This window comes from Tupaia chinensis, unplaced genomic scaffold (assembly GCF_000334495.1).
Source record: "Tupaia chinensis unplaced genomic scaffold, TupChi_1.0 Scaffold000116_1, whole genome shotgun sequence".
Taxonomy (NCBI): domain Eukaryota; kingdom Metazoa; phylum Chordata; class Mammalia; order Scandentia; family Tupaiidae; genus Tupaia; species Tupaia belangeri.
In genome coordinates this window covers 2,746,024-2,752,691 of record NW_006159580.1, presented here as the reverse complement: position 1 = coordinate 2,752,691, position 6,668 = coordinate 2,746,024, and positions in this window count along the sequence as shown.

Below are 6,668 nucleotides of genomic sequence, written 5' to 3'. Positions count from 1 at the left end.
CTGCCGGGGAGGCCCTGCTTCTAGGAATCTACACGACCCGGTCCCTCACCTCCTTGAGGTCTCTGCTCAGCTGTTGTCTCCCCAGAGGGCATTTCTTAATTAGTCTGTGTGTGTGCGTGTTTAAAAAAGTCCCAGCAGATAGCATAGTGGTTATGTTGCTGGACTCCCACGTGGCCGACTGTGGTTCGAGTCCTGAACCCGGTGGCCTGAAACTCACGCCAGGTGCATGTGCGTGCATGCGTGCCCAAGATCCTGGGAGGAGAAGGGATTGCAGCGTGGCTATCCCCCCGGGAGGTGAGTTCTCACCTTCCCTCTCGCTGTCTCTGTCTTTCTCTTTCCAACAAGTGCACATGCCCTAAGCCAAAAAAGGCATCTCTGTCTCCCTACTTTTTTTTTTTTTTGGCCAAAGGGTGCATGCACTTGCCAAAGAGAGACAGAGACAGACAGAGAGGAAAAGGAGAAAGCACCACCATGGAGAATGGTCATGCCACAGTCCCTTCTCCTCCATTTCTCCCTCCTTTTGGGATTTTGGGCACACACATATGTGCCCCGTGTGTTTTTCAAGTCACTGGGTCGGGAACACAAACCACAGTCAGCCATGTTGTCAGCCGCAGGTTGCCCCACCCCCACTGTATTTTTATGTTTTCTTTTGCTCTGCTTTAATTTCCCTCAGATCACTTTCATCATCTAACATATTACATTTCATTTCTTTTAAGAATTATTTTACTTGGGGCCACCAGCTGGCCTGGCAGGAATTTAAATAAATAGACAGAGAGACAGAAAGTGAGAAATCACCTCCCAGGAGGGATGGCCACACCGCAATCCCTTCTCCTCCATTCTCCTCTCGGGATCTTAGGCATGCACGCATATGCGCCCGGCGTGAGTTTAAGCCACTGGGTCTGAGACTCGAACCACAAGTCGACTACATGGGAGTCCAGCGACATAACCATTATGCTAACTGCTGGTCCCTTCTATTCATTTAATTTTATTTATTGATTTATATATTTTAATTTGACCAGTGATAGAGAGAGGAAGTGAGAAAGCAAACCACCAAGTCTGGGACTTGAACCATGATCAGCCATGTGGGAGTATCTAGCCCCTTAACCACCATGCCACCTGCTGGTCCCAATAAAATAATTATTAAAAAAAGTGTTTTTACTTAACTTTATTTATTTGTTCGTTTGTTTTAATTTGACCAGAGAGGGACAGAGGGAGAGAGAGGAAGAGTGAGAAAGCAAGCCACCAGGTCCAGGACCGAACTGCGGTCAGCCATGTGGGAGTCCAGCGCCTTTAACCACCACGCCCCCTGCCAGCCTCGTTGTATTTCATTTATTTCTGTGCTTGTCCTCTGTGTCTCTCAAATGGAACATAAGCTTCAGGGGGCAGGCATTGTTGCTTTTTCTTTTTAATTATTTCTTTTCTTATGATAGCACCTGTGGGGAGCAGCAGATGGTGTACTGGTTATGTTACTGGATTCCCACATGGCCCACCATGATGCAAGGCCCAAGCCTGGTGACTTGAAACTCATACCAGCTGCGTGTGCTTGTGTGCTCAAATCCTGAGAGGAGAATGGAGGAGAGAGGATGATGGTGTAGCCATCCCCCCGGGGGCTGATTTCTTGCCTTCTCTCTATCTGGTGAGCTCACATGCCCTATAGCAAAAATCTCTCTTCATAGAAAAAAGAGAAATACAGATATGATGGCACACGTGGGTTCACGTGGCCAGGGAGGAGACCCTCAGTAGGGTCTTGTCCCACTGTGGACGACTCTTCTCAGTTCTCCAGCACCTCGGATTCTGGGTACCCACACATGCACGTGCTTTTTTTCAGGCCAATCCAGACGTCCAACCCTGCAGCCGGCCAAATGGCTTCCAGCCTTGCAGAGTCATGCGTTACTGCTGTGCCAAATTGGCTAGGCCTTTTTCTTTTTAAAAAAGAGAGTTGGTTTTTTTGTTTGTTTGTTTGTTTGTTTTTGCTATTGGGTGTGTATACTTGCTAGAGAGACAGAGAGACAGAAAGTGAGAATGAGAAATTACCCCTGAGGGATGGCCACGCCGCAATCCCTTCTCCTCCATTCTCCTCTTGGGATTTTTGGGCATGCACGCACACATGCCTGGTGTGAGTTTTAAGCTGCCAGATCTGGGACTCGAACCATGATTGACTATGTGGGAGTCCAGTGATGTACCCATTGTGTCATCTGCTGGTCCCTAGACTTTTAAAATGTTTTTTAGCATTTATTTATATATAATTTATTTGTTATGATTTTGAAGCTGTTGGATCAGAGACTTGAACCACAGTTGGCCATGTGCGAATACAGTGCCTTAACCACCATGTCCCCTGATGGCCTGGCTAAGCCTCTTTTTAAAATGGTTAATTGGTTAGGGAATAGGTGGCATGGTGATAAGGCACTGGATTTCACATGACTAACTCCATGATTTGAGTCCCGTACCTGGTGGCTTGAAGTAACACGTTAGGCATATGCGTGTGCATGTCTCAAATCACAGAGGAAAATGGAAGAGAAGAGATTGCATCCTCCTTTTGGAATTTTGGGCACACATGCACCCAAGCCCAGTGTGAGTTTCAAGCCTCTGGGTCCACGACTCACACCTTATTCAACCATGCGGGAGTCCAGCGCCTAAACCACTACGCCACCTGCTGGCCCTGGGTAAACACTTTAACAAAATTAATTATTTCATTTTATTTATCATTATTATTATTATTTTTAAATTTGCTATGGGCAGGAGTGCTCATTAGAGAGAGAAAGAGAGAGAGAGAAATTAAGACACCAAGCTGCTAGAACTGGGACTCAGACTGCAGTCAGCCATGGGCAAGTCCAGCATCTTAACCACTATGCCTCCTGTTGGTGATTTCTCACTCTCCCTTTCTCTTTGTCTCCAGTGAGCCTTATAGTAAAAATAGCCTTATGGTAAAAATCTTTAAAAATAAGTTAATTGGCACATACTAATTGTCCAAATATACTGTGGTATTTCCATGAATGTACCCCATGTGTAATGGTCAGCCCTGCAGGGGGCGCTGTCCCATGCACTGTAGAACGTTTAGCATCCTTGGCCTCTACTCACTCACTAGCCTATTCTCACTTCAAACACGTATCACTTTTTCGAGTTGGGAACATTCAAAATCCTCTCTTCTAGCTGTTTTGAGACATACAATAAATTACTGTTAGAGTCACTCCATTGTTGCCTGTTTTGTTTGCCGCTGTAACCTAGAACCTAGAACCTTACCTAGCACATAGCAGGCATTCCTTAAATATTGCTTGAATGAATGAACGAAGTGAGAAAAGAAAAAAGAAAAAAAAAAAAACTACTGAATCAGAGAGGTAGGAGGGGAATGGAGAGAAGGCGGAATTGTGGACAGGAAGAGAGGACCCGAGTGACCTCTGAGGTCAGGGTCTTGTTCATCCACCCTCCTTGGACCTTTCTGTCCGATTTGCTCCCTGGCTCCCCCTGCAGGCAGGGCTCTGCTCTGCTTACCAGGCCCTGCACAAGGACCTCCAGCGGGGTAGATGGCCTCAGGGCACAAGGGACAAGGTGTGTCCTGCTGCTCAGGAAGTGCCTGAGGGCGTGGTGGACCTCTGGAGTGGGCAGGATGGGCATTTGTCCACTTGGCAGCTACCCTGGCAGGGAGTCAGGCAGGGCCCAAGAGCAAGGGGCAGTCCAGGGCAGATTCCTATCCACCACCAACCCCGGCATGCCACCCGCTCCTCTCTCCTTCAGCACATCTTTACTGAGAGACCACTGGGAGTGCACAGTGGGCCAGTCCCTGCCCTTGTGGGGCTCACATTCCTGCGGGGAATGATGGTTTAGGGAGGGATGAGGGAGACGGGGTGACAATCCTGCTGGGGCTGCATTGCCTGGGCCCCTACTGTGTGAGGTTGGGCTGGAGGCTTAGAGCGGCTTCAGAGATAGAGGCACAGGTGGCTTCTGCAAGGGGCCTGTGAACTGGCCCTTGACTTAGGAGGGGATGAAGGCCCGTGGGCTTACCCAGACTTTCCTGGCTCCCCAAGCTCCCCACCTCCCTCCCTTCATACGTATTCCCGTGGTTGACCACGTGTTGCCAGGAAGCTGTTTCTAGTGATTGGCTGCGGCTCTGCTTCCATCCAAACTGAGACCCCGGCCCAGAGTCCTGGCTCCTCCCACCCGCAGGCCTCCTTGCTCAGCGCGGTCTTTAATTCACTCCCTCCTTCCAGAAGCCCTTTTCTTCCGTGGCCTTCACTGCCACTGACAGGAAGGATGAGCCCTCGGCAGGTGCTTGGGGCCGGGCTCGGTGCTTTCTGTTCCCAGGCTTCCAATCAACACCACGGTCCGGGCCTAAGATTTTTTGGTGTCCTTCAAGGCCTGCAGCCTGCAAGGTCTCAGAACAGGAAGAGAGGCCCGTTCCAAGATGTCACCTGTGATTTTCTTTTTCTTTTTCCTTTTTTTCCAGGTTTTTCCAATAGGGCGCATGTGCTCACCAGAGAGAGGCAGAGAGACCCAGAGAGAGAGAAAGTGAACCTCCCCTGCTGGCCCCCAGGAGATGGCCGTGCCACAGTGCCTTCTCCTCCATTCACTTCTCAAGATTTTGGGCATCCATGCACACGTGCCCAGTGTGATTGTCTGTCTTTGTGTTTCTTTTTAATTTCTTTCCTTTTTAAAATAATTGTTTTTATTTCATTTTATTTATTTATTATTTATTTATTAAATTTTTCATTTGAATTGAACAGAGAGAGACTGAGAGAGAAGAGAGAGCAAGCCACCAAGTCCAGGATTTGAGCTGTGGTCGGCCATGAAGGAGTCCAGCACCTCAACCACCACGCCTCCTGCTGGCGCTGTGCACAGCATGGTTTTCAAGCCACTAGGTCCAGGACTTGAACTACATTTGGCTAAGTGGGCGTCCAATGCCTTAACCACCATGACACCTGCTGGCCCTCGCCTGTGGCAGTTTTAGCACAGCTTCGATGTTCTCCGGCACTCTTCCCATCAGATGGGATCTACGCCCCTCTCCCCATGAACTTGGGAGGGCTATGACTGCTTCCATCAATGACGCTCAACGAACGTGATGCTCAGTGACCGGGAGGCCAAGTCATGGGAGGCCACAGCCTCCGCCTGCTTCTCTTAGGACACTGCTGGCTCCCGTGGAAGAATCTGGTGACTCTGAGGTTGCAAAGTGGGGCGGCCCTTGGGGTTGCTCTGATGCACAGCCAGCTGAGCCTCCGCCTGTAGCCCGCACACCCGCCGGCCCAGTGAGCGCACCCTTCTGCATATCCAGTCCCGCTGAGCCCTCAGACGACTCCCGCCCAGCAGACATCTGAACACGGTCATGTGAGGGACCCACAGAGAGGATCCCGGCCCTGCTCAAATTCCTGACCCACAAAACTTAGAGCAAAAGAAAATGCTGGGGGGCCGGCAATGGCACGGTGGTTAAAGTGCTGGATTCCCACATGGCCCACTACAGTACGAGTCCTGAACCTGGTGGCTTGCTTTCTCACTTACTCTCTCCCTCTCTGGTCAAATTGAAATTAAAAAATGGATAAGTAAAGTTAAATAAAATAATAATTAAAAAAAAAAAGTAAGAAAATGCCGGGACCAGCCAACGGTGTATCGGTTATGCCACTGGACTCACACGTAGTTGATTGCGGTTCGAGTCTCGGACCTGGCGGCTTAAAACTCAGGCCAGGTGCATGTGAGTGCGTGCCCAAAATCCCTAGAGGAAACTGAAGGAGAAGGGATTGCGGGATGGCCATCCTCCCTGGGGGGTGATTTCTCGCTTTCTGTCTCTTTGTCTCTCTGGCGAGTGCACGTGCCCTATAGTAAAAATCTCTCAAAAAGAAAGAAAAAAGAAAGAAAACGCCTGTTGACTCACACCGGAAGTTTCGGAGCACTGCTGTGGAGCAGTAGTCGTGAGGGACAGCCTGAAGCTCTTCCTGTTCTGCTCTCGTCCCTGCTTACCTCGTCTCCAGGACCGAACCCCTCCTGGACTGGACCAAAGCCCAGAGAGGGCTCCCTGGCTCCGAAGAGAAACTGGAGGTGCTGGGGCAGGCTGCCCATCAGCTCCTGGGCCCCCCAGGAGGAAAACAGGAAGTTTCCTGGCCTACCCTGGCGGCGGTGACCAGCCAAGCACCTGACGATGGGCCCCTGGGGAGCACCCCCTCATCCCCACTGTTCAGCCTGAACCAGGGTGATCCTGGTAGCCACCTCTGTGCCCGTGCTGGTCCTCAGCTAGGCGTGCCCTTGGCCCCTGGCACCCATGTCTCCAAGGCCTGGCCTCCTGCCCACAGTCGGCCGCTGACAGGGCTGGGCGGGATGAGGACAGGGTGCGCGGAGCAGCCCAGAGCAGCGGCAGCCAAGACCTCGCACGGGCCGGGGTTGGCGTCAGCACCAGAAATGGCCACTGCGGGGACCAGTAGTTAGCGTAATGGCTATTTCGCTGGACTCCCATGTAGTCGACTGCGGTTTGAGTCCCGGACCTGGTGGCTTAAGATCCCAAGAGGAGAATGGAGGAGAAGGGATTGTGGTGTGGCCATCTCCCTGGGGGGTGATTTCTCGCTCTCTGTCTCTCTGTCTCTCTCTGTCTTTCTGGCGAGCGCATGTGCCCTATATCGAAAACCTCTCCAAAAAAAGAAAAAGGAAGAAAAAAAAAAAGAAATGGCCACTGCGGTGGGGCGGGGGTGGCA